Below are 25,815 nucleotides of genomic sequence, written 5' to 3'. Positions count from 1 at the left end.
GCTGCTGCAATCCACGCGTTTTAGATCTGCATAACTCCACCTCTTTAAACACAGCACCTTCACCCCCTGCTGTTCCCACCCGCCTCAACACCGTTGGAAGGGAGGAGAACCAATTAAGGCGGGGGGTGGGGTGGAACGAGCAGCTGTCTACCCTTAGCAGGAGGGCTCCTGATTACATACCTCTCCTGCTGCTGCTGCTGCTGGCTGTCCAGCAGCAGACTGAAGGTGGCTGCTGCTGTGCACAGGTATATAAAGGCTCAGAGCCTATTATGACACGCGCAGCCAGCGTTCCATTGCCACATTCCATCTACTGCACGTAGGATACCTGGCTGGCTGAATGTCGCTGAGAAGCTCACAGAGACCGCCATAAGCAACAGTTTAACAGAATGCCACAGACTAATCAACCAAACTTTTTGGGTTGGGTTCTCTTTTATAGTCTGCAGGCATTAAATGAAAGAAGTCAGTGTTCCAGCAGAAAGAGACAACGTTTCAGAAAAGGCATTGTAGCAAACCAAAAAAGAAATTTTAAGCGCAGCAGAGTAACCAGCGCACATACCTGTTAGCTCAGGTGAGTTTAAAAGGCTGCTGTTGATAACAAGGGCATTTGCTAAATAGATGGTGTGTGTGCAACAATATACTGAAAGGTCAATTATATTGTGCAGCTTATCTCACCACCTGTAGTTATTTAGGTGAAAGCTCCAAAATGCTTGCCTAATATGTCTGTTTATCCAAAAGGAAGTAAAAAGGGAGAGCTAGAAAGATAGCATTGCATCACATTACATGGCAATGCAATGCACAGTTGCTGAAGTTGAACCAAAATGAGCTTGTAATCTGGCTTCTGCAACTTTGAACATGAAAAATCCAATGAGGAGAAGAAAAGCAAAGCCAAAGAGTCCATCCCAAAATCCGACAAACAAGCAAAATGAACAAAAAACATTGAATTCAATTCTTTCTGATTTTAGAAACTGCATTAAAGAAGGGGTGCACCGGTCCTGGAGATACTGCAATACCAGGTCAATGCGTGGAGTGGACAGAGCAAGCTCTTTTTCCATCTCCCTGTTCTAAAAATCCATTTAATATATGGTCCCCAGATAGGGGACGTATCAGATATTAAACTGATAAGAACAGATACTACACTTGATCTTAGCCAAAAGGCCGAGAAGCGATAACCAGAATTGGTTTCAAACTACGGAGCCACCCAAGGATCCTGAAAAGTCCATTTGTGGAGATGAGCTCCTGGACTCCCGTTAAGAAGACATGTTGTCAACCTCTAGATCCCTTACATGCCTGCACTTTTCGGCTTGCTGCTGCTGCAATCCACGCGTTTTAGATCTGCATAACTCCACCTCTTTAAACACAGCACCTTCACCCCCTGCTGTTCCCACCCGCCTCAACACCGTTGGAAGGGAGGAGAACCAATTAAGGCGGGGGGTGGGGTGGAACGAGCAGCTGTCTACCCTTAGCAGGAGGGCTCCTGATTACATACCTCTCCTGCTGCTGCTGCTGCTGGCTGTCCAGCAGCAGACTGAAGGTGGCTGCTGCTGTGCACAGGTATATAAAGGCTCAGAGCCTATTATGACACGCGCAGCCAGCGTTCCATTGCCACATTCCATCTACTGCAGGCAGGATACCTGGCTGGCTGAATGTCGCTGAGAAGCTCACAGAGACCACCATAAGCAACAGTTTAACAGAATGCCACAGACTAATCAACCAAACTTTTTGGGTTGGGTTCTCTTTTATAGTCTGCAGGCATTAAATGAAAGAAGTCAGTGTTCCAGCAGAAGGAGACAACGTTTCAGAAAAGGCATTGTAGCAAACCAAAAAAGAAATTTTAAGCGCAGCAGAGTAACCAGCGCACATACCTGTTAGCTCAGGTGAGTTTAAAAGGCTGCTGTTGATAACAAGGGCATTTGCTAAATAGATGGTGTGTGTGCAACAATATACTGAAAGGTCAATTATATTGTGCAGCGTATCTCACCACCTGTAGTTATTTAGGTGAAAGCTCCAAAATGCTTGCCTAATATGTCTGTTTATCCAAAAGGAAGTAAAAAGGGAGAGCTAGAAAGATAGCATTGCATCACATTACATGGCAATGCAATGCACAGTTGCTGAAGTTGAACCAAAATGAGCTTGTAATCTGGCTTCTGCAACTTTGAACATGAAAAATCCAATGAGGAGAAGAAAAGCAAAGCCAAAGAGTCCATCCCAAAATCCGACAAACAAGCAAAATGAACAAAAAACATTGAATTCAATTCTTTCTGATTTTAGAAACTGCATTAAAGAAGGGGTGCACCGGTCCTGGAGATACTGCAATACCAGGTCAATGCGTGGAGTGGACAGAGCAAGCTCTTTTTCCATCTCCCTGTTCTAAAAATCCATTTAATATATGGTCCCCAGATAGGGGACGTATCAGATATTAAACTGATAAGAACAGATACTACACTTGATCTTAGCCAAAAGGCCGAGAAGCGATAACCAGAATTGGTTTCAAACTACGGAGCCACCCAAGGATCCTGAAAAGTCCATTTGTGGAGATGAGCTCCTGGACTCCCGTTAAGAAGACATGTTGTCAACCTCTAGATCCCTTACATGCCTGCACTTTTCGGCTTGCTGCTGCTGCAATCCACGCGTTTTAGATCTGCATAACTCCACCTCTTTAAACACAGCACCTTCACCCCCTGCTGTTCCCACCCGCCTCAACACCGTTGGAAGGGAGGAGAACCAATTAAGGCGGGGGGTGGGGTGGAACGAGCAGCTGTCTACCCTTAGCAGGAGGGCTCCTGATTACATACCTCTCCTGCTGCTGCTGCTGCTGGCTGTCCAGCAGCAGACTGAAGGTGGCTGCTGCTGTGCACAGGTATATAAAGGCTCAGAGCCTATTATGACACGCGCAGCCAGCGTTCCATTGCCACATTCCATCTACTGCAGGCAGGATACCTGGCTGGCTGAATGTCGCTGAGAAGCTCACAGAGACCGCCATAAGCAACAGTTTAACAGAATGCCACAGACTAATCAACCAAACTTTTTGGGTTGGGTTCTCTTTTATAGTCTGCAGGCATTAAATGAAAGAAGTCAGTGTTCCAGCAGAAGGAGACAACGTTTCAGAAAAGGCATTGTAGCAAACCAAAAAAGAAATTTTAAGCGCAGCAGAGTAACCAGCGCACATACCTGTTAGCTCAGGTGAGTTTAAAAGGCTGCTGTTGATAACAAGGGCATTTGCTAAATAGATGGTGTTTGTGCAACAATATACTGAAAGGTCAATTATATTGTGCAGCTTATCTCACCACCTGTAGTTATTTAGGTGAAAGCTCCAAAATGCTTGCCTAATATGTCTGTTTATCCAAAAGGAAGTAAAAAGGGAGAGCTAGAAAGATAGCATTGCATCACATTACATGGCAATGCAATGCACAGTTGCTGAAGTTGAACCAAAATGAGCTTGTAATCTGGCTTCTGCAACTTTGAACATGAAAAATCCAATGAGGAGAAGAAAAGCAAAGCCAAAGAGTCCATCCCAAAATCCGACAAACAAGCAAAATGAACAAAAAACATTGAATTCAATTCTTTCTGATTTTAGAAACTGCATTAAAGAAGGGGTGCACCGGTCCTGGAGATACTGCAATACCAGGTCAATGCGTGGAGTGGACAGAGCAAGCTCTTTTTCCATCTCCCTGTTCTAAAAATCCATTTAATATATGGTCCCCAGATAGGGGACGTATCAGATATTAAACTGATAAGAACAGATACTACACTTGATCTTAGCCAAAAGGCCGAGAAGCGATAACCAGAATTGGTTTCAAACTACGGAGCCACCCAAGGATCCTGAAAAGTCCATTTGTGGAGATGAGCTCCTGGACTCCCGTTAAGAAGACATGTTGTCAACCTCTAGATCCCTTACATGCCTGCACTTTTCGGCTTGCTGCTGCTGCAATCCACGCGTTTTAGATCTGCATAACTCCACCTCTTTAAACACAGCACCTTCACCCCCTGCTGTTCCCACCCGCCTCAACACCGTTGGAAGGGAGGAGAACCAATTAAGGCGGGGGGTGGGGTGGAACGAGCAGCTGTCTACCCTTAGCAGGAGGGCTCCTGATTACATACCTCTCCTGCTGCTGCTGCTGCTGGCTGTCCAGCAGCAGACTGAAGGTGGCTGCTGCTGTGCACAGGTATATAAAGGCTCAGAGCCTATTATGACACGCGCAGCCAGCGTTCCATTGCCACATTCCATCTACTGCAGGCAGGATACCTGGCTGGCTGAATGTCGCTGAGAAGCTCACAGAGACCGCCATAAGCAACAGTTTAACAGAATGCCACAGACTAATCAACCAAACTTTTTGGGTTGGGTTCTCTTTTATAGTCTGCAGGCATTAAATGAAAGAAGTCAGTGTTCCAGCAGAAGGAGACAACGTTTCAGAAAAGGCATTGTAGCAAACAAAAAAAAAATTTTAAGCGCAGCAGAGTAACCAGCGCACATACCTGTTAGCTCAGGTGAGTTTAAAAGGCTGCTGTTGATAACAAGGGCATTTGCTAAATAGATGGTGTGTGTGCAACAATATACTGAAAGGTCAATTATATTGTGCAGCTTATCTCACCACCTGTAGTTATTTAGGTGAAAGCTCCAAAATGCTTGCCTAATATGTCTGTTTATCCAAAAGGAAGTAAAAAGGGAGAGCTAGAAAGATAGCATTGCATCACATTACATGGCAATGCAATGCACAGTTGCTGAAGTTGAACCAAAATGAGCTTGTAATCTGGCTTCTGCAACTTTGAACATGAAAAATCCAATGAGGAGAAGAAAAGCAAAGCCAAAGAGTCCATCCCAAAATCCGACAAACAAGCAAAATGAACAAAAAACATTGAATTCAATTCTTTCTGATTTTAGAAACTGCATTACAGAAGGGGTGCACCGGTCCTGGAGATACTGCAATACCAGGTCAATGCGTGGAGTGGACAGAGCAAGCTCTTTTTCCATCTCCCTGTTCTAAAAATCCATTTAATATATGGTCCCCAGATAGGGGACGTATCAGATATTAAACTGATAAGAACAGATTTTTTTTGATTGAATATATCTTTTATTAGCACAAAAAATAAGTTAACAGACAGTGTACAGTGCCGCAGCCCAGTACACACAGAATTCTACATCATATTTACATAGCATGAGGATACGACGCACTAACTAGACACATCACACCCCTATGCTACACAAAACACTTAATCTGAAAGAAAAAGCATGTCAATCAATACAGTACGACGAACCGTGATAAGGGATGGGGATTGGGAAAAAGGGGATGGGGAGGGGAAAATCACAGGCCCGAAGCTTTATTGAAAGACAAGACACATAAGGGGAGAGGGGGAGGAGGGGTTTAGTCCTCGTCCTCGTCCTCCGGACCGTCCATGATGGAATAGTCTCTGAGCAGGCTGTGGATCAGCCTGCGGCAGTCCTGGATGGACATCCTCTCCCTCCTCAAGATGAGCCGGTTCCTGGCGACCCAAACGGCATCCTTGAAGCAGTTCATAAGGCGCCAAGCCTCCTGGATGGCTCCGACGGTATGAACCCCAGGGAAGAGTCCGTAAAGCACAGAATGGTGCGATAGGCTCGCCCTGGGGACAGAGTTCCTCAGGTCGTCCTCAAGTGCAGTCAATAGGCGCTGTGCAAATCCGCAGTCCCAAAAAGTGTGCAAAGATGTTTCCTCCACGAAGGGGCACCTTGGGCAGTACCGGGTCTTGCACAGGTTCCGGGCATGCATGAATGACCGGACGGGCAGTCCGCCCTGAATCGCCATCCACGACAAGTCCTTGTGCCCGTTGGTCAGCCTGTCAGACGACACATTTGTCCACACAGTCTCCAGCGTGTCCTGGTGAAGTCCTATGATGTTCTCCACGTCATCCTTGGCTCTGATTAGCTTGTGGATAGTTTTGGGCTTCCACAAGTCGGGCTTGAGTCCCTCCAGTTGATGCTCCCCCACAAATCGAGCGACGTCTCCGTAGAACCATGGCGTCGTCCAGTTGTAGGGGAAGGAGCTGTCCCACTTGTCCCAGCCAAGTCGCCTCCAAAGAGGAAGCAGGAAGAAGCGAGACATGGACCTGCCCGCGGAGCCATTCTTGACTTGCAAAGTCCGGCGGACACAATCACACACAAAAGAGGATCGCAGGAAGGTGGGGATATCTGGAACGCCCTTCCCACCCTTGCGAGGCTCCTTGTACATGACGGCCCGCCTGACTCTGTCCATCTTGGATCCCCAGACAAAGTGAAACACTGTCCTGGTAATGGCCCTGCACACAGTGACGTGTGGGGGCCAGGCCTGCGCCGTGTACTGCAAGACGGGCAGGACCTCATTACGCAGGACGAGTGCCTTACCCTCACAAGTGAGGTGTCTGAGGCTCCAGAGTCCGATCCGTTGCTTCACCTTGGCCAAGCGTTCTTGCCAGGACTTGAGGGCTGCTCCTTCCTTCCCGAACCAGACTCCCAGCACCTTGAGGAAATCCGGTTGAATGTTGAAGGGGAAGGGGGCGGAGGAGGCCGGCTGCCAAACCCCGAAGAGCATGGCTTCCGACTTCCTGCAGTTGACTTTGGCCCCTGAAGCCCGGCCGAACCTCTCACACGTCTGGACGAGGGCGTCGACTGAACCACGATCAGCGCAGAAGACGGTGACGTCGTCCATGTAGAGCGAGCACTTGACCTCGTGTCGTCCCGGACCCGGTGCGGTGATCCCTCTGATCTCTCCATTCTGCCGGATAGCCTCTGCGAAGAGTTCTATAACACAAACAAAAAGAAGAGGTGATAGAGGGCAGCCTTGTCTGACCCCAGAGAGGACAGGGAAGGGGTCAGTCTTCCAGCCGTTCACCAACACCGAGCTGTGGATATCAAAATACATCAGACGGACATACGAACAAAACATGTTACCCAAACCTAACCGGTGCAGAGCTCGGCCCATGAACTCGTGGGAAACCCGGTCGAAGGCCTTCTCCTGATCCAAGGAGACCAGGGCCGCGTGTGCGCGGCGGACCTTGATGTACTCGACCGTGTCCCGCACGAGAGCGAGGCTGTCTGCGATGCGACGTCCAGGGATGCCGCAGGTCTGGTCCGGGTGGATGATCCGTCCGATGACCGTCTTAAGTCGTGTCGCCATCGTCTTGGCCAGGATCTTGTAGTCCACGTTGAGCAGAGTGATGGGACGCCAATTCCTCAGGTCGCACCTCTCTCCCTTCCGCTTGTACAGGATCGTGACCATTCCTTCCCTCAAAGATGGAGGCATTCTACCCTCCACCACCATCTCCTCGTACAGGTCCAACAGGTCCGGACAGATGAGGTCTCCCAGCGCTACATAGAGCTCCGCTGGAAGACCATCACTGCCCGGGGTCCTGCCGGTCCTAAAGGATTTAGCGGCAGAGAGCAATTCGCCCACCATCAGAGGTTTGTCCAAGGCTGCCGTGCCTGCAGGATCAAGATGGTTAGTGATACCTGACAGGAACTTATCAGCAGCGTCGGGGTCGGTAGTCTTGTGGGAGTAGAGTTCGCTGTAGAAGTCGCTGACGACCCTCATCACGTCCTCCTTCCCACGTCGCATGTTTCCGCTCTCGTCTCGCAGCTCGTTCAGGGGCGTGTGACCGGCATGAAGTTTCCTGAAAAAGAATGAGTTACATTTCTCACCCTTCTCCAGATTCTCCACTTTGGAACGGAAGATGATTCGCTTGGACTCCTCCTCAAAGTGCCTTTTCAGGCTCTTCTTGGTCTCCTCCAGCTCCTCCCTCACGTCCCAGCCGTAGTGAAGAAGGTCCTGCAGCGACCGCAGCTCGCGCTGCAGCCCTCTGAAGTCCCTCCTCTTCTCACACGCCTGTTGTCGACCCTTGGCCTGAAAGAAACAGCGAAACTCAAGTTTAACATATTCCCACCAATCAGAGACTGTTTGGAAGCTACCCTTGTAGGACTGCCACATTGCGTAGGCTGCTCTCAGCTCCTCCACGACTTCATTCTGAGCCAGCAGAGCACAATTCAGCTTCCAGGAGCCGGGGCCGGACGGAAAACCGTCGCCGAGGACACCTTGTAAGTGAATGGCTCTGTGGTCGGAGAAGAAGCAGGAGACCATCGAGTGCCTACTCTGCCTGACTGCCCGAGAGGTGAACACAAAGTCAATCCTGGAGTGGAGTGAGCCATCGGGTCGGCTCCACGAATAGTTCGTGGAGCAACTCCCCATGGAGCCCACCACGTCCTGAAGAGAGGCCTCGGTTACCATCTCGATGAGCAGCTTGGACGTGATGTCCAACTTGGCAGATGTGCCAGAACTACGACCGTCCTCCTCGATGGGGCAGTTGAAATCCCCGGCCATCACTAAGGTCCTGGTGGTGGCAAGCTGAAGCCGCAGGGTCTGGAAAAGCTCCAAACGCTCATTTTTCAGTGGGGACGCATACACGTTGATGAACCTGACAGGTTCTCCTGCCCAGTTGCCATCTACAACAAGAGCCCTGCCGCAGATGAGCTCCTGGACGGACTCAAGCGTGAATGCGCCCCCCCTGATCAGAATTGCGACCCCCGCAGACTTGCAGTCACCCCCACCGGACCAGTAGGATGGACCGTGGGACCACTCCCTGGCCAGATGTTTGAAGGACCTAGAGGAGGGAAGGGAACATTCCTGCAACATATAAACATCACACAACTGGGAAGTAAGGAAGGCATAAATACTACACTTGATCTTAGCCAAAAGGCCGAGAAGCGATAACCAGAATTGGTTTCAAACTACGGAGCCACCCAAGGATCCTGAAAAGTCCATTTGTGGAGATGAGCTCCTGGACTCCCGTTAAGAAGACATGTTGTCAACCTCTAGATCCCTTACATGCCTGCACTTTTCGGCTTGCTGCTGCTGCAATCCACGCGTTTTAGATCTGCATAACTCCACCTCTTTAAACACAGCACCTTCACCCCCTGCTGTTCCCACCCGCCTCAACACCGTTGGAAGGGAGGAGAACCAATTAAGGCGGGGGGTGGGGTGGAACGAGCAGCTGTCTACCCTTAGCAGGAGGGCTCCTGATTACATACCTCTCCTGCTGCTGCTGCTGCTGGCTGTCCAGCAGCAGACTGAAGGTGGCTGCTGCTGTGCACAGGTATATAAAGGCTCAGAGCCTATTATGACACGCGCAGCCAGCGTTCCATTGCCACATTCCATCTACTGCAGGCAGGATACCTGGCTGGCTGAATGTCGCTGAGAAGCTCACAGAGACCGCCATAAGCAACAGTTTAACAGAATGCCACAGACTAATCAACCAAACTTTTTGGGTTGGGTTCTCTTTTATAGTCTGCAGGCATTAAATGAAAGAAGTCAGTGTTCCAGCAGAAGGAGACAACGTTTCAGAAAAGGCATTGTAGCAAACCAAAAAAGAAATTTTAAGCGCAGCAGAGTAACCAGCGCACATACCTGTTAGCTCAGGTGAGTTTAAAAGGCTGCTGTTGATAACAAGGGCATTTGCTAAATAGATGGTGTGTGTGCAACAATATACTGAAAGGTCAATTATATTGTGCAGCTTATCTCACCACCTGTAGTTATTTAGGTGAAAGCTCCAAAATGCTTGCCTAATATGTCTGTTTATCCAAAAGGAAGTAAAAAGGGAGAGCTAGAAAGATAGCATTGCATCACATTACATGGCAATGCAATGCACAGTTGCTGAAGTTGAACCAAAATGAGCTTGTAATCTGGCTTCTGCAACTTTGAACATGAAAAATCCAATGAGGAGAAGAAAAGCAAAGCCAAAGAGTCCATCCCAAAATCCGACAAACAAGCAAAATGAACAAAAAACATTGAATTCAATTCTTTCTGATTTTAGAAACTGCATTAAAGAAGGGGTGCACCGGTCCTGGAGATACTGCAATACCAGGTCAATGCGTGGAGTGGACAGAGCAAGCTCTTTTTCCATCTCCCTGTTCTAAAAATCCATTTAATATATGGTCCCCAGATAGGGGACGTATCAGATATTAAACTGATAAGAACAGATACTACACTTGATCTTAGCCAAAAGGCCGAGAAGCGATAACCAGAATTGGTTTCAAACTACGGAGCCACCCAAGGATCCTGAAAAGTCCATTTGTGGAGATGAGCTCCTGGACTCCCGTTAAGAAGACATGTTGTCAACCTCTAGATCCCTTACATGCCTGCACTTTTCGGCTTGCTGCTGCTGCAATCCACGCGTTTTAGATCTGCATAACTCCACCTCTTTAAACACAGCACCTTCACCCCCTGCTGTTCCCACCCGCCTCAACACCGTTGGAAGGGAGGAGAACCAATTAAGGCGGGGGGTGGGGTGGAACGAGCAGCTGTCTACCCTTAGCAGGAGGGCTCCTGATTACATACCTCTCCTGCTGCTGCTGCTGGCTGTCCAGCAGCAGACTGAAGGTGGCTGCTGCTGTGCACAGGTATATAAAGGCTCAGAGCCTATTATGACACGCGCAGCCAGCGTTCCATTGCCACATTCCATCTACTGCAGGCAGGATACCTGGCTGGCTGAATGTCGCTGAGAAGCTCACAGAGACCACCATAAGCAACAGTTTAACAGAATGCCACAGACTAATCAACCAAACTTTTTGGGTTGGGTTCTCTTTTATAGTCTGCAGGCATTAAATGAAAGAAGTCAGTGTTCCAGCAGAAGGAGACAACGTTTCAGAAAAGGCATTGTAGCAAACCAAAAAAGAAATTTTAAGCGCAGCAGAGTAACCAGCGCACATACCTGTTAGCTCAGGTGAGTTTAAAAGGCTGCTGTTGATAACAAGGGCATTTGCTAAATAGATGGTGTGTGTGCAACAATATACTGAAAGGTCAATTATATTGTGCAGCTTATCTCACCACCTGTAGTTATTTAGGTGAAAGCTCCAAAATGCTTGCCTAATATGTCTGTTTATCCAAAAGGAAGTAAAAAGGGAGAGCTAGAAAGATAGCATTGCATCACATTACATGGCAATGCAATGCACAGTTGCTGAAGTTGAACCAAAATGAGCTTGTAATCTGGCTTCTACAACTTTGAACATGAAAAATCCAATGAGGAGAAGAAAAGCAAAGCCAAAGAGTCCATCCCAAAATCCGACAAACAAGCAAAATGAACAAAAAACATTGAATTCAATTCTTTCTGATTTTAGAAACTGCATTAAAGAAGGGGTGCACCGGTCCTGGAGATACTGCAATACCAGGTCAATGCGTGGAGTGGACAGAGCAAGCTCTTTTTCCATCTCCCTGTTCTAAAAATCCATTTAATATATGGTCCCCAGATAGGGGACGTATCAGATATTAAACTGATAAGAACAGATACTACACTTGATCTTAGCCAAAAGGCCGAGAAGCGATAACCAGAATTGGTTTCAAACTACGGAGCCACCCAAGGATCCTGAAAAGTCCATTTGTGGAGATGAGCTCCTGGACTCCCGTTAAGAAGACATGTTGTCAACCTCTAGATCCCTTACATGCCTGCACTTTTCGGCTTGCTGCTGCTGCAATCCACGCGTTTTAGATCTGCATAACTCCACCTCTTTAAACACAGCACCTTCACCCCCTGCTGTTCCCACCCGCCTCAACACCGTTGGAAGGGAGGAGAACCAATTAAGGCGGGGGGTGGGGTGGAACGAGCAGCTGTCTACCCTTAGCAGGAGGGCTCCTGATTACATACCTCTCCTGCTGCTGCTGCTGCTGGCTGTCCAGCAGCAGACTGAAGGTGGCTGCTGCTGTGCACAGGTATATAAAGGCTCAGAGCCTATTATGACACGCGCAGCCAGCGTTCCATTGCCACATTCCATCTACTGCAGGCAGGATACCTGGCTGGCTGAATGTCGCTGAGAAGCTCACAGAGACCGCCATAAGCAACAGTTTAACAGAATGCCACAGACTAATCAACCAAACTTTTTGGGTTGGGTTCTCTTTTATAGTCTGCAGGCATTAAATGAAAGAAGTCAGTGTTCCAGCAGAAGGAGACAACGTTTCAGAAAAGGCATTGTAGCAAACCAAAAAAGAAATTTTAAGCGCAGCAGAGTAACCAGCGCACATACCTGTTAGCTCAGGTGAGTTTAAAAGGCTGCTGTTGATAACAAGGGCATTTGCTAAATAGATGGTGTGTGTGCAACAATATACTGAAAGGTCAATTATATTGTGCAGCTTATCTCACCACCTGTAGTTATTTAGGTGAAAGCTCCAAAATGCTTGCCTAATATGTCTGTTTATCCAAAAGGAAGTAAAAAGGGAGAGCTAGAAAGATAGCATTGCATCACATTACATGGCAATGCAATGCACAGTTGCTGAAGTTGAACCAAAATGAGCTTGTAATCTGGCTTCTGCAACTTTGAACATGAAAAATCCAATGAGGAGAAGAAAAGCAAAGCCAAAGAGTCCATCCCAAAATCCGACAAACAAGCAAAATGAACAAAAAACATTGAATTCAATTCTTTCTGATTTTAGAAACTGCATTAAAGAAGGGGTGCACCGGTCCTGGAGATACTGCAATACCAGGTCAATGCGTGGAGTGGACAGAGCAAGCTCTTTTTCCATCTCCCTGTTCTAAAAATCCATTTAATATATGGTCCCCAGATAGGGGACGTATCAGATATTAAACTGATAAGAACAGATACTACACTTGATCTTAGCCAAAAGGCCGAGAAGCGATAACCAGAATTGGTTTCAAACTACGGAGCCACCCAAGGATCCTGAAAAGTCCATTTGTGGAGATGAGCTCCTGGACTCCCGTTAAGAAGACATGTTGTCAACCTCTAGATCCCTTACATGCCTGCACTTTTCGGCTTGCTGCTGCTGCAATCCACGCGTTTTAGATCTGCATAACTCCACCTCTTTAAACACAGCACCTTCACCCCCTGCTGTTCCCACCCGCCTCAACACCGTTGGAAGGGAGGAGAACCAATTAAGGCGGGGGGTGGGGTGGAACGAGCAGCTGTCTACCCTTAGCAGGAGGGCTCCTGATTACATACCTCTCCTGCTGCTGCTGCTGCTGCTGGCTGTCCAGCAGCAGACTGAAGGTGGCTGCTGCTGTGCACAGGTATATAAAGGCTCAGAGCCTATTATGACACGCGCAGCCAGCGTTCCATTGCCACATTCCATCTACTGCAGGCAGGATACCTGGCTGGCTGAATGTCGCTGAGAAGCTCACAGAGACCGCCATAAGCAACAGTTTAACAGAATGCCACAGACTAATCAACCAAACTTTTTGGGTTGGGTTCTCTTTTATAGTCTGCAGGCATTAAATGAAAGAAGTCAGTGTTCCAGCAGAAGGAGACAACGTTTCAGAAAAGGCATTGTAGCAAACCAAAAAAGAAATTTTAAGCGCAGCAGAGTAACCAGCGCACATACCTGTTAGCTCAGGTGAGTTTAAAAGGCTGCTGTTGATAACAAGGGCATTTGCTAAATAGATGGTGTGTGTGCAACAATATACTGAAAGGTCAATTATATTGTGCAGCTTATCTCACCACCTGTAGTTATTTAGGTGAAAGCTCCAAAATGCTTGCCTAATATGTCTGTTTATCCAAAAGGAAGTAAAAAGGGAGAGCTAGAAAGATAGCATTGCATCACATTACATGGCAATGCAATGCACAGTTGCTGAAGTTGAACCAAAATGAGCTTGTAATCTGGCTTCTGCAACTTTGAACATGAAAAATCCAATGAGGAGAAGAAAAGCAAAGCCAAAGAGTCCATCCCAAAATCCGACAAACAAGCAAAATGAACAAAAAACATTGAATTCAATTCTTTCTGATTTTAGAAACTGCATTAAAGAAGGGGTGCACCGGTCCTGGAGATACTGCAATACCAGGTCAATGCGTGGAGTGGACAGAGCAAGCTCTTTTTCCATCTCCCTGTTCTAAAAATCCATTTAATATATGGTCCCCAGATAGGGGACGTATCAGATATTAAACTGATAAGAACAGATACTACACTTGATCTTAGCCAAAAGGCCGAGAAGCGATAACCAGAATTGGTTTCAAACTACGGAGCCACCCAAGGATCCTGAAAAGTCCATTTGTGGAGATGAGCTCCTGGACTCCCGTTAAGAAGACATGTTGTCAACCTCTAGATCCCTTACATGCCTGCACTTTTCGGCTTGCTGCTGCTGCAATCCACGCGTTTTAGATCTGCATAACTCCACCTCTTTAAACACAGCACCTTCACCCCCTGCTGTTCCCACCCGCCTCAACACCGTTGGAAGGGAGGAGAACCAATTAAGGCGGGGGGTGGGGTGGAACGAGCAGCTGTCTACCCTTAGCAGGAGGGCTCCTGATTACATACCTCTCCTGCTGCTGCTGCTGGCTGTCCAGCAGCAGACTGAAGGTGGCTGCTGCTGTGCACAGGTATATAAAGGCTCAGAGCCTATTATGACACGCGCAGCCAGCGTTCCATTGCCACATTCCATCTACTGCAGGCAGGATACCTGGCTGGCTGAATGTCGCTGAGAAGCTCACAGAGACCGCCATAAGCAACAGTTTAACAGAATGCCACAGACTAATCAACCAAACTTTTTGGGTTGGGTTCTCTTTTATAGTCTGCAGGCATTAAATGAAAGAAGTCAGTGTTCCAGCAGAAGGAGACAACGTTTCAGAAAAGGCATTGTAGCAAACCAAAAAAGAAATTTTAAGCGCAGCAGAGTAACCAGCGCACATACCTGTTAGCTCAGGTGAGTTTAAAAGGCTGCTGTTGATAACAAGGGCATTTGCTAAATAGATGGTGTGTGTGCAACAATATACTGAAAGGTCAATTATATTGTGCAGCTTATCTCACCACCTGTAGTTATTTAGGTGAAAGCTCCAAAATGCTTGCCTAATATGTCTGTTTATCCAAAAGGAAGTAAAAAGGGAGAGCTAGAAAGATAGCATTGCATCACATTACATGGCAATGCAATGCACAGTTGCTGAAGTTGAACCAAAATGAGCTTGTAATCTGGCTTCTGCAACTTTGAACATGAAAAATCCAATGAGGAGAAGAAAAGCAAAGCCAAAGAGTCCATCCCAAAATCCGACAAACAAGCAAAATGAACAAAAAACATTGAATTCAATTCTTTCTGATTTTAGAAACTGCATTAAAGAAGGGGTGCACCGGTCCTGGAGATACTGCAATACCAGGTCAATGCGTGGAGTGGACAGAGCAAGCTCTTTTTCCATCTCCCTGTTCTAAAAATCCATTTAATATATGGTCCCCAGATAGGGGACGTATCAGATATTAAACTGATAAGAACAGATACTACACTTGATCTTAGCCAAAAGGCCGAGAAGCGATAACCAGAATTGGTTTCAAACTACGGAGCCACCCAAGGATCCTGAAAAGTCCATTTGTGGAGATGAGCTCCTGGACTCCCGTTAAGAAGACATGTTGTCAACCTCTAGATCCCTTACATGCCTGCACTTTTCGGCTTGCTGCTGCTGCAATCCACGCGTTTTAGATCTGCATAACTCCACCTCTTTAAACACAGCACCTTCACCCCCTGCTGTTCCCACCCGCCTCAACACCGTTGGAAGGGAGGAGAACCAATTAAGGCGGGGGGTGGGGTGGAACGAGCAGCTGTCTACCCTTAGCAGGAGGGCTCCTGATTACATACCTCTCCTGCGGCTGCTGCTGCTGCTGGCTGTCCAGCAGCAGACTGAAGGTGGCTGCTGCTGTGCACAGGTATATAAAGGCTCAGAGCCTATTATGACACGCGCAGCCAGCGTTCCATTGCCACATTCCATCTACTGCAGGCAGGATACCTGGCTGGCTGAATGTCGCTGAGAAGCTCACAGAGACCGCCATAAGCAACAGTTTAACAGAATGCCACAGACTAATCAACCAAACTTTTTGGGTTGGGTTCTCTTTTATAGTCTGCAGGCATTAAATGAAAGAAGTCAGTGTTCCAGCAGAAGGAGACAACGTTTCAGAAAAGGCATTGTAGCAAACCAAAAAATAAATTTTAAGCGCAGCAGAGTAACCAGCGCACATACCTGTTAGCTCAGGTGAGTTTAAAAGGCTGCTGTTGATAACAAGGGCATTTGCTAAATAGATGGTGTGTGTGCAACAATATACTGAAAGGTCAATTATATTGTGCAGCTTATCTCACCACCTGTAGTTATTTAGGTGAAAGCTCCAAAATGCTTGCCTAATATGTCTGTTTATCCAAAAGGAAGTAAAAAGGGAGAGCTAGAAAGATAGCATTGCATCACATTACATGGCAATGCAATGCACAGTTGCTGAAGTTGAACCAAAATGAGCTTGTAATCTGGCTTCTGCAACTTTGAACATGAAAAATCCAATGAGGAGAAGAAAAGCAAAGCCAAAGAGTCCATCCCAAAATCCGACAAACAAGCAAAATGAACAAAAAACATTGAATTCAATTCTTTCTGATTTTAGAAACTGCATTAAAGAAGGGGTGCACCGGTCCTGGAGATACTGCAATACCAGGTCAATGCGTGGAGTGGACAGAGCAAGCTCTTTTTCCATCTCCCTGTTCTAAAAATCCATTTAATATATGGTCCCCAGATAGGGGACGTATCAGATATTAAACTGATAAGAACAGATACTACACTTGATCTTAGCCAAAAGGCCGAGAAGCGATAACCAGAATTGGTTTCAAACTACGGAGCCACCCAAGGATCCTGAAAAGTCCATTTGTGGAGATGAGCTCCTGGACTCCCGTTAAGAAGACATGTTGTCAACCTCTAGATCCCTTACATGCCTGCACTTTTCGGCTTGCTGCTGCTGCAATCCACGCGTTTTAGATCTGCATAACTCCACCTCTTTAAACACAGCACCTTCACCCCCTGCTGTTCCCACCCGCCTCAACACCGTTGGAAGGGAGGAGAACCAATTAAGGCGGGGGGTGGGGTGGAACGAGCAGCTGTCTACCCTTAGCAGGAGGGCTCCTGATTACATACCTCTCCTGCTGCTGCTGCTGCTGGCTGTCCAGCAGCAGACTGAAGGTGGCTGCTGCTGTGCACAGGTATATAAAGGCTCAGAGCCTATTATGACACGCGCAGCCAGCGTTCCATTGCCACATTCCATCTACTGCAGGCAGGATACCTGGCTGGCTGAATGTCGCTGAGAAGCTCACAGAGACCGCCATAAGCAACAGTTTAACAGAATGCCACAGACTAATCAACCAAACTTTTTGGGTTGGGTTCTCTTTTATAGTCTGCAGGCATTAAATGAAAGAAGTCAGTGTTCCAGCAGAAGGAGACAACGTTTCAGAAAAGGCATTGTAGCAAACCAAAAAAGAAATTTTAAGCGCAGCAGAGTAACCAGCGCACATACCTGTTAGCTCAGGTGAGTTTAAAAGGCTGCTGTTGATAACAAGGGCATTTGCTAAATAGATGGTGTGTGTGCAACAATATACTGAAAGGTCAATTATATTGTGCAGCTTATCTCACCACCTGTAGTTATTTAGGTGAAAGCTCCAAAATGCTTGCCTAATATGTCTGTTTATCCAAAAGGAAGTAAAAAGGGAGAGCTAGAAAGATAGCATTGCATCACATTACATGGCAATGCAATGCACAGTTGCTGAAGTTGAACCAAAATGAGCTTGTAATCTGGCTTCTGCAACTTTGAACATGAAAAATCCAATGAGGAGAAGAAAAGCAAAGCCAAAGAGTCCATCCCAAAATCCGACAAACAAGCAAAATGAACAAAAAACATTGAATTCAATTCTTTCTGATTTTAGAAACTGCATTAAAGAAGGGGTGCACCGGTCCTGGAGATACTGCAATACCAGGTCAATGCGTGGAGTGGACAGAGCAAGCTCTTTTTCCATCTCCCTGTTCTAAAAATCCATTTAATATATGGTCCCCAGATAGGGGACGTATCAGATATTAAACTGATAAGAACAGATACTACACTTGATCTTAGCCAAAAGGCCGAGAAGCGATAACCAGAATTGGTTTCAAACTACGGAGCCACCCAAGGATCCTGAAAAGTCCATTTGTGGAGATGAGCTCCTGGACTCCCGTTAAGAAGACATGTTGTCAACCTCTAGATCCCTTACATGCCTGCACTTTTCGGCTTGCTGCTGCTGCAATCCACGCGTTTTAGATCTGCATAACTCCACCTCTTTAAACACAGCACCTTCACCCCCTGCTGTTCCCACCCGCCTCAACACCGTTGGAAGGGAGGAGAACCAATTAAGGCGGGGGGTGGGGTGGAACGAGCAGCTGTCTACCCTTAGCAGGAGGGCTCCTGATTACATACCTCTCCTGCTGCTGCTGCTGCTGGCTGTCCAGCAGCAGACTGAAGGTGGCTGCTGCTGTGCACAGGTATATAAAGGCTCAGAGCCTATTATGACACGCGCAGCCAGCGTTCCATTGCCACATTCCATCTACTGCAGGCAGGATACCTGGCTGGCTGAATGTCGCTGAGAAGCTCACAGAGACCGCCATAAGCAACAGTTTAACAGAATGCCACAGACTAATCAACCAAACTTTTTGGGTTGGGTTCTCTTTTATAGTCTGCAGGCATTAAATGAAAGAAGTCAGTGTTCCAGCAGAAGGAGACAACGTTTCAGAAAAGGCATTGTAGCAAACCAAAAAAGAAATTTTAAGCGCAGCAGAGTAACCAGCGCACATACCTGTTAGCTCAGGTGAGTTTAAAAGGCTGCTGTTGATAACAAGGGCATTTGCTAAATAGATGGTGTGTGTGCAACAATATACTGAAAGGTCAATTATATTGTGCAGCTTATCTCACCACCTGTAGTTATTTAGGTGAAAGCTCCAAAATGCTTGCCTAATATGTCTGTTTATCCAAAAGGAAGTAAAAAGGGAGAGCTAGAAAGATAGCATTGCATCACATTACATGGCAATGCAATGCACAGTTGCTGAAGTTGAACCAAAATGAGCTTGTAATCTGGCTTCTGCAACTTTGAACATGAAAAATCCAATGAGGAGAAGAAAAGCAAAGCCAAAGAGTCCATCCCAAAATCCGACAAACAAGCAAAATGAACAAAAAACATTGAATTCAATTCTTTCTGATTTTAGAAACTGCATTAAAGAAGGGGTGCACCGGTCCTGGAGATACTGCAATACCAGGTCAATGCGTGGAGTGGACAGAGCAAGCTCTTTTTCCATCTCCCTGTTCTAAAAATCCATTTAATATATGGTCCCCAGATAGGGGACGTATCAGATATTAAACTGATAAGAACAGATACTACACTTGATCTTAGCCAAAAGGCCGAGAAGCGATAACCAGAATTGGTTTCAAACTACGGAGCCACCCAAGGATCCTGAAAAGTCCATTTGTGGAGATGAGCTCCTGGACTCCCGTTAAGAAGACATGTTGTCAACCTCTAGATCCCTTACATGCCTGCACTTTTCGGCTTGCTGCTGCTGCAATCCACGCGTTTTAGATCTGCATAACTCCACCTCTTTAAACACAGCACCTTCACCCCCTGCTGTTCCCACCCGCCTCAGCACCGTTGGAAGGGAGGAGAACCAATTAAGGCGGGGGGTGGGGTGGAACGAGCAGCTGTCTACCCTTAGCAGGAGGGCTCCTGATTACATACCTCTCCTGCTGCTGCTGCTGCTGGCTGTCCAGCAGCAGACTGAAGGTGGCTGCTGCTGTGCACAGGTATATAAAGGCTCAGAGCCTATTATGACACGCGCAGCCAGCGTTCCATTGCCACATTCCATCTACTGCAGGCAGGATACCTGGCTGGCTGAATGTCGCTGAGAAGCTCACAGAGACCGCTATAAGCAACAGTTTAACAGAATGCCACAGACTAATCAACCAAACTTTTTGGGTTGGGTTCTCTTTTATAGTCTGCAGGCATTAAATGAAAGAAGTCAGTGTTCCAGCAGAAGGAGACAACGTTTCAGAAAAGGCATTGTAGCAAACCAAAAAAGAAATTTTAAGCGCAGCAGAGTAACCAGCGCACATACCTGTTAGCTCAGGTGAGTTTAAAAGGCTGCTGTTGATAACAAGGGCATTTGCTAAATAGATGGTGTGTGTGCAACAATATACTGAAAGGTCAATTATATTGTGCAGCTTATCTCACCACCTGTAGTTATTTAGGTGAAAGCTCCAAAATGCTTGCCTAATATGTCTGTTTATCCAAAAGGAAGTAAAAAGGGAGAGCTAGAAAGATAGCATTGCATCACATTACATGGCAATGCAATGCACAGTTGCTGAAGTTGAACCAAAATGAGCTTGTAATCTGGCTTCTGCAACTTTGAACATGAAAAATCCAATGAGGAGAAGAAAAGCAAAGCCAAAGAGTCCATCCCAAAATCCGACAAACAAGCAAAATGAACAAAAAACATTGAATTCAATTCTTTCTGATTTTAGAAACTGCATTAAAGAAGGGGTGCACCGGTCCTGGAGATACTGCAATACCAGGTCAATGCGTGGAGTGGACAGAGCAAGCTCTTTTTCCATCTCCCTGTTCTAAAAATCCATTTAATATATGGTCCCCAGATAGGGGACGTATCAGATATTAAACTGATAAGAACAGATACTACACTTGATCTTAGCCAAAAGGCCGAGAGCGATAACCAGAATTGGTTTCAAACTACGGAGCCACCCAAGGATCCTGAAAAGTCCATTTGTGGAGATGAGCTCCTGGACTCCCGTTAAGAAGACATGTTGTCAACCTCTAGATCCCTTACATGCCTGCACTTTTCGGCTTGCTGCTGCTGCAATCCACGCGTTTTAGATCTGCATAACTCCACCTTTTAAACACAGCACCTTCACCCCCTGCTGTTCCCACCCACCTCAACACCGTTGGAAGGGAGGAGAACCAATTAAGGCGGGGGGTGGGGTGGAACGAGCAGCTGTCTACCCTTAGCAGGAGGGCTCCTGATTACATACCTCTCCTGCTGCTGCTGCTGCTGGCTGTCCAGCAGCAGACTGAAGGTGGCTGCTGCTGTGCACAGGTATATAAAGGCTCAGAGCCTATTATGACACGCGCAGCCAGCGTTCCATTGCCACATTCCATCTACTGCAGGCAGGATACCTGGCTGGCTGAATGTCGCTGAGAAGCTCACAGAGACCGCCATAAGCAACAGTTTAACAGAATGCCACAGACTAATCAACCAAACTTTTTGGGTTGGGTTCTCTTTTATAGTCTGCAGGCATTAAATGAAAGAAGTCAGTGTTCCAGCAGAAGGAGACAACGTTTCAGAAAAGGCATTGTAGCAAACCAAAAAAGAAATTTTAAGCGCAGCAGAGTAACCAGCGCACATACCTGTTAGCTCAGGTGAGTTTAAAAGGCTGCTGTTGATAACAAGGGCATTTGCTAAATAGATGGTGTGTGTGCAACAATATACTGAAAGGTCAATTATATTGTGCAGCTTATCTCACCACCTGTAGTTATTTAGGTGAAAGCTCCAAAATGCTTGCCTAATATGTCTGTTTATCCAAAAGGAAGTAAAAAGGGAGAGCTAGAAAGATAGCATTGCATCACATTACATGGCAATGCAATGCACAGTTGCTGAAGTTGAACCAAAATGAGCTTGTAATCTGGCTTCTGCAACTTTGAACATGAAAAATCCAATGAGGAGAAGAAAAGCAAAGCCAAAGAGTCCATCCCAAAATCCGACAAACAAGCAAAATGAACAAAAAACATTGAATTCAATTCTTTCTGATTTTAGAAACTGCATTAAAGAAGGGGTGCACCGGTCCTGGAGATACTGCAATACCAGGTCAATGCGTGGAGTGGACAGAGCAAGCTCTTTTTCCATCTCCCTGTTCTAAAAATCCATTTAATATATTGTCCCCAGATAGGGGACGTATCAGATATTAAACTGATAAGAACAGATACTACACTTGATCTTAGCCAAAAGGCCGAGAGCGATAACCAGAATTGGTTTCAAACTACGGAGCCACCCAAGGATCCTGAAAAGTCCATTTGTGGAGATGAGCTCCTGGACTCCCGTTAAGAAGACATGTTATCAACCTCTAGATCCCTTACATGCCTGCACTTTTCGGCTTGCTGCTGCTGCAATCCACGCGTTTTAGATCTGCATAGCTCCACCTCTTTAAACACAGCACCTTCACCCCCTGCTGTTCCCACCCGCCTCAACACCGTTGGAAGGGAGGAGAACCAATTAAGGCGGGGGGTGGGGTGGAACGAGCAGCTGTCTACCCTTAGCAAGAGGGCTCCTGATTACATACCTCTCCTGCTGCTGCTGCTGCTGGCTGTCCAGCAGCAGACTGAAGGTGGCTGCTGCTGTGCACAGGTATATAAAGGCTCAGAGCCTATTATGACACGCGCAGCCAGCGTTCCATTGCCACATTCCATCTACTGCAGGCAGGAAACCTGGCTGGCTGAATGTCGCTGAGAAGCTCACAGAGACCGCCATAAGCAACAGTTTAACAGAATGCCACAGACTAATCAACCAAACTTTTTGGGTTGGGTTCTCTTTTATAGTCTGCAGGCATTAAATGAAAGAAGTCAGTGTTCCAGCAGAAGGAGACAACGTTTCAGAAAAGGCATTGTAGCAAACCAAAAAAGAAATTTTAAGCGCAGCAGAGTAACCAGCGCACATACCTGTTAGCTCAGGTGAGTTTAAAAGGCTGCTGTTGATAACAAGGGCATTTGCTAAATAGATGGTGTGTGTGCAACAATATACTGAAAGGTCAATTATATTGTGCAGCTTATCTCACCACCTGTAGTTATTTAGGTGAAAGCTCCAAAATGCTTGCCTAATATGTCTGTTTATCCAAAAGGAAGTAAAAAGGGAGAGCTAGAAAGATAGCATTGCATCACATTACATGGCAATGCAATGCACAGTTGCTGAAGTTGAACCAAAATGAGCTTGTAATCTGGCTTCTGCAACTTTGAACATGAAAAATCCAATGAGGAGAAGAAAAGCAAAGCCAAAGAGTCCATCCCAAAATCCGACAAACAAGCAAAATGAACAAAAAACATTGAATTCAATTCTTTCTGACTTTAGAAACTGCATTAAAGAAGGGGTGCACCGGTCCTGGAGATACTGCAATACCAGGTCAATGCGTGGAGTGGACAGAGCAAGCTCTTTTTCCATCTCCCTGTTCTAAAAATCCATTTAATATATGGTCCCCAGATAGGGGACGTATCAGATATTAAACTGATAAGAACAGATACTACACTTGATCTTAGCCAAAAGGCCGAGAAGCGATAACCAGAATTGGTTTCAAACTACGGAGCCACCCAAGGATCCTGAAAAGTCCATTTGTGGAGATGAGCTCCTGGACTCCCGTTAAGAAGACATGTTGTCAACCTCTAGATCCCTTACATGCCTGCACTTTTCGGCTTGCTGCTGCTGCAATCCACGCGTTTTAGATCTGCATAACTCCACCTCTTTAAACACAGCACCTTCACCCCCTGCTGTTCCCACCCGCCTCAACACCGTTGGAAGGGAGGAGAACCAATTAAGGCGGGGGGTGGGGTGGAACGAGCAGCTGTCTACCCTTAGCAGGAGGGCTCCTGATTACATACCTCTCCTGCTGCTGCTGCTGCTGGCTGTCCAGCAGCAGACTGAAGGTGGCTGCTGCTGTGCACAGGTATATAAAGGCTCAGAGCCTATTATGACACACGCAGCCAGCGTTCCATTGCCACATTCCATCTACTGCAGGCAGGATACCTGGCTGGCTGAATGTCGCTGAGAAGCTCACAGAGACCGCCATAAGCAACAGTTTAACAGAATGCCACAGACTAATCAACAAAACTTTTTGGGTTGGGTTCTCTTTTATAGTCTGCAGGCATTAAATGAAAGAAGTCAGTGTTCCAGCAGAAGGAGACAACGTTTCAGAAAAGGCATTGTAGCAAACCAAAAAAGAAATTTTAAGCGCAGCAGAGTAACCAGCGCACATACCTGTTAGCTCAGGTGAGTTTAAAAGGCTGCTGTTGATAACAAGGGCATTTGCTAAATAGATGGTGTGTGTGCAACAATATACTGAAAGGTCAATTATATTGTGCAGCTTATCTCACCACCTGTAGTTATTTAGGTGAAAGCTCCAAAATGCTTGCCTAATATGTCTGTTTATCCAAAAGGAAGTAAAAAGGGAGAGCTAAAGAGATAGCATTGCATCACATTACATGGCAATGCAATGCACAGTTGCTGAAGTTGAACCAAAATGAGCTTGTAATCTGGCTTCTGCAACTTTGAACATGAAAAATCCAATGAGGAGAAGAAAAGCAAAGCCAAAGAGTCCATCCCAAAATCCGACAAACAAGCAAAATGAACAAAAAACATTGAATTCAATTCTTTCTGATTTTAGAAACTGCATTAAAGAAGGGGTGCACCGGTCCTGGAGATACTGCAATACCAGGTCAATGCGTGGAGTGGACAGAGCAAGCTCTTTTTCCATCTCCCTGTTCTAAAAATCCATTTAATATATGGTCCCCAGATAGGGGACGTATCAGATATTAAACTGATAAGAACAGATACTACACTTGATCTTAGCCAAAAGGCCGAGAAGCGATAACCAGAATTGGTTTCAAACTACGGAGCCACCCAAGGATCCTGAAAAGTCCATTTGTGGAGATGAGCTCCTGGACTCCCGTTAAGAAGACATGTTGTCAACCTCTAGATCCCTTACATGCCTGCACTTTTCGGCTTGCTGCTGCTGCAATCCACGCGTTTTAGATCTGCATAACTCCACCTCTTTAAACACAGCACCTTCACCCCCTGCTGTTCCCACCCGCCTCAACACCGTTGGAAGGGAGGAGAACCAATTAAGGCGGGGGGTGGGGTGGAACGAGCAGCTGTCTACCCTTAGCAGGAGGGCTCCTGATTACATACCTCTCCTGCTGCAGTCTGTCCAGCAGCAGACTGAAGGTGGCTGCTGCTGTGCACAGGTATATAAAGGCTCAGAGCCTATTATGACACGCGCAGCCAGCGTTCCATTGCCACATTCCATCTACTGCAGGCAGGATACCTGGCTGGCTGAATGTCGCTGAGAAGCTCACAGAGACCGCCATAAGCAACAGTTTAACAGAATGCCACAGACTAATCAACCAAACTTTTTGGGTTGGGTTCTCTTTTATAGTCTGCAGGCATTAAATGAAAGAAGTCAGTGTTCCAGCAGAAGGAGACAACGTTTCAGAAAAGGCATTGTAGCAAACCAAAAAAGAAATTTTAAGCGCAGCAGAGTAACCAGCGCACATACCTGTTAGCTCAGGTGAGTTTAAAAGGCTGCTGTTGATAACAAGGGCATTTGCTAAATAGATGGTGTGTGTGCAACAATATACTGAAAGGTCAATTATATTGTGCAGCTTATCTCACCACCTGTAGTTATTTAGGTGAAAGCTCCAAAATGCTTGCCTAATATGTCTGTTTATCCAAAAGGAAGTAAAAAGGGAGAGCTAGAAAGATAGCATTGCATCACATTACATGGCAATGCAATGCACAGTTGCTGAAGTTGAACCAAAATGAGCTTGTAATCTGGCTTCTGCAACTTTGAACATGAAAAATCCAATGAGGAGAAGAAAAGCAAAGCCAAAGAGTCCATCCCAAAATCCGACAACAAGCAAAATGAACAAAAAACATTGAATTCAATTCTTTCTGATTTTAGAAACTGCATTAAAGAAGGGGTGCACCGGTCCTGGAGAAACTGCAATACCAGGTCAATGCGTGGAGTGGACAGAGCAAGCTCTTTTTCCATCTCCCTGTTCTAAAAATCCATTTAATATATGGTCCCCAGATAGGGGACGTATCAGATATTAAACTGATAAGAACAGATACTACACTTGATCTTAGCCAAAAGGCCGAGAAGCGATAACCAGAATTGGTTTCAAACTACGGAGCCACCCAAGGATCCTGAAAAGTCCATTTGTGGAGATGAGCTCCTGGACTCCCATTAAGAAGACATGTTGTCAACCTCTAGATCCCTTACATGCCTGCACTTTTCGGCTTGC

General features: G+C 46.4%; 17 non-coding genes and 1 pseudogene across 17 annotated transcripts; all 18 read right to left on the bottom strand.

Annotated features, from left to right (window-relative positions):
* Nucleotides 1-976: 976 nt before the first annotated feature.
* On the bottom strand, nt 977-1,167 carry LOC141206850 (U2 spliceosomal RNA). The gene has a single exon (XR_012277389.1). It is a non-coding gene; the product is annotated as a U2 spliceosomal RNA (small nuclear RNA).
* A 1,115-nt stretch (nt 1,168-2,282) lies between these two features.
* Nucleotides 2,283-2,473, bottom strand: LOC141206849 (U2 spliceosomal RNA). The gene has a single exon (XR_012277388.1). It is a non-coding gene; the product is annotated as a U2 spliceosomal RNA (small nuclear RNA).
* A 1,115-nt stretch (nt 2,474-3,588) lies between these two features.
* Nucleotides 3,589-3,779, bottom strand: LOC141206848 (U2 spliceosomal RNA). The gene has a single exon (XR_012277387.1). It is a non-coding gene; the product is annotated as a U2 spliceosomal RNA (small nuclear RNA).
* Nucleotides 3,780-4,893: 1,114 nt separating this feature from the next.
* LOC141206224 (U2 spliceosomal RNA) lies at nt 4,894-5,088 on the bottom strand. Its single transcript, XR_012276889.1, has one exon. It is a non-coding gene; the product is annotated as a U2 spliceosomal RNA (small nuclear RNA).
* Nucleotides 5,089-8,535: 3,447 nt separating this feature from the next.
* On the bottom strand, nt 8,536-8,712 carry LOC141206444 (U2 spliceosomal RNA; annotated as a pseudogene).
* A 1,115-nt stretch (nt 8,713-9,827) lies between these two features.
* LOC141206847 (U2 spliceosomal RNA) lies at nt 9,828-10,018 on the bottom strand. Its single transcript, XR_012277386.1, has one exon. It is a non-coding gene; the product is annotated as a U2 spliceosomal RNA (small nuclear RNA).
* Nucleotides 10,019-11,130: 1,112 nt separating this feature from the next.
* LOC141206846 (U2 spliceosomal RNA) lies at nt 11,131-11,321 on the bottom strand. The gene has a single exon (XR_012277385.1). It is a non-coding gene; the product is annotated as a U2 spliceosomal RNA (small nuclear RNA).
* Nucleotides 11,322-12,436: 1,115 nt separating this feature from the next.
* Nucleotides 12,437-12,627, bottom strand: LOC141206845 (U2 spliceosomal RNA). The gene has a single exon (XR_012277384.1). It is a non-coding gene; the product is annotated as a U2 spliceosomal RNA (small nuclear RNA).
* Nucleotides 12,628-13,745: 1,118 nt separating this feature from the next.
* LOC141206844 (U2 spliceosomal RNA) lies at nt 13,746-13,936 on the bottom strand. Its single transcript, XR_012277383.1, has one exon. It is a non-coding gene; the product is annotated as a U2 spliceosomal RNA (small nuclear RNA).
* A 1,112-nt stretch (nt 13,937-15,048) lies between these two features.
* LOC141206843 (U2 spliceosomal RNA) lies at nt 15,049-15,239 on the bottom strand. Its single transcript, XR_012277382.1, has one exon. It is a non-coding gene; the product is annotated as a U2 spliceosomal RNA (small nuclear RNA).
* A 1,118-nt stretch (nt 15,240-16,357) lies between these two features.
* LOC141206842 (U2 spliceosomal RNA) lies at nt 16,358-16,548 on the bottom strand. The gene has a single exon (XR_012277381.1). It is a non-coding gene; the product is annotated as a U2 spliceosomal RNA (small nuclear RNA).
* Nucleotides 16,549-17,663: 1,115 nt separating this feature from the next.
* Nucleotides 17,664-17,854, bottom strand: LOC141206840 (U2 spliceosomal RNA). The gene has a single exon (XR_012277379.1). It is a non-coding gene; the product is annotated as a U2 spliceosomal RNA (small nuclear RNA).
* Nucleotides 17,855-18,969: 1,115 nt separating this feature from the next.
* Nucleotides 18,970-19,160, bottom strand: LOC141206839 (U2 spliceosomal RNA). Its single transcript, XR_012277378.1, has one exon. It is a non-coding gene; the product is annotated as a U2 spliceosomal RNA (small nuclear RNA).
* Nucleotides 19,161-20,275: 1,115 nt separating this feature from the next.
* On the bottom strand, nt 20,276-20,467 carry LOC141206167 (U2 spliceosomal RNA). The gene has a single exon (XR_012276833.1). It is a non-coding gene; the product is annotated as a U2 spliceosomal RNA (small nuclear RNA).
* A 1,112-nt stretch (nt 20,468-21,579) lies between these two features.
* On the bottom strand, nt 21,580-21,771 carry LOC141206156 (U2 spliceosomal RNA). Its single transcript, XR_012276822.1, has one exon. It is a non-coding gene; the product is annotated as a U2 spliceosomal RNA (small nuclear RNA).
* Nucleotides 21,772-22,884: 1,113 nt separating this feature from the next.
* LOC141206838 (U2 spliceosomal RNA) lies at nt 22,885-23,075 on the bottom strand. The gene has a single exon (XR_012277377.1). It is a non-coding gene; the product is annotated as a U2 spliceosomal RNA (small nuclear RNA).
* A 1,115-nt stretch (nt 23,076-24,190) lies between these two features.
* On the bottom strand, nt 24,191-24,381 carry LOC141206837 (U2 spliceosomal RNA). Its single transcript, XR_012277376.1, has one exon. It is a non-coding gene; the product is annotated as a U2 spliceosomal RNA (small nuclear RNA).
* A 1,105-nt stretch (nt 24,382-25,486) lies between these two features.
* LOC141206005 (U2 spliceosomal RNA) lies at nt 25,487-25,677 on the bottom strand. The gene has a single exon (XR_012276674.1). It is a non-coding gene; the product is annotated as a U2 spliceosomal RNA (small nuclear RNA).
* Nucleotides 25,678-25,815: the final 138 nt, after the last annotated feature.

Source organism: Phyllobates terribilis, unplaced genomic scaffold (assembly GCF_046119375.1).
Source record: "Phyllobates terribilis strain yellow unplaced genomic scaffold, ASM4611937v1 Scaffold_142__1_contigs__length_4687701, whole genome shotgun sequence".
NCBI classification, from domain to species: Eukaryota; Metazoa; Chordata; class Amphibia; order Anura; family Dendrobatidae; genus Phyllobates; species Phyllobates terribilis.
The sequence above is the reverse complement of the archived record's forward strand: the minus strand, read 5'-3'. Positions and strand labels throughout refer to the sequence as shown.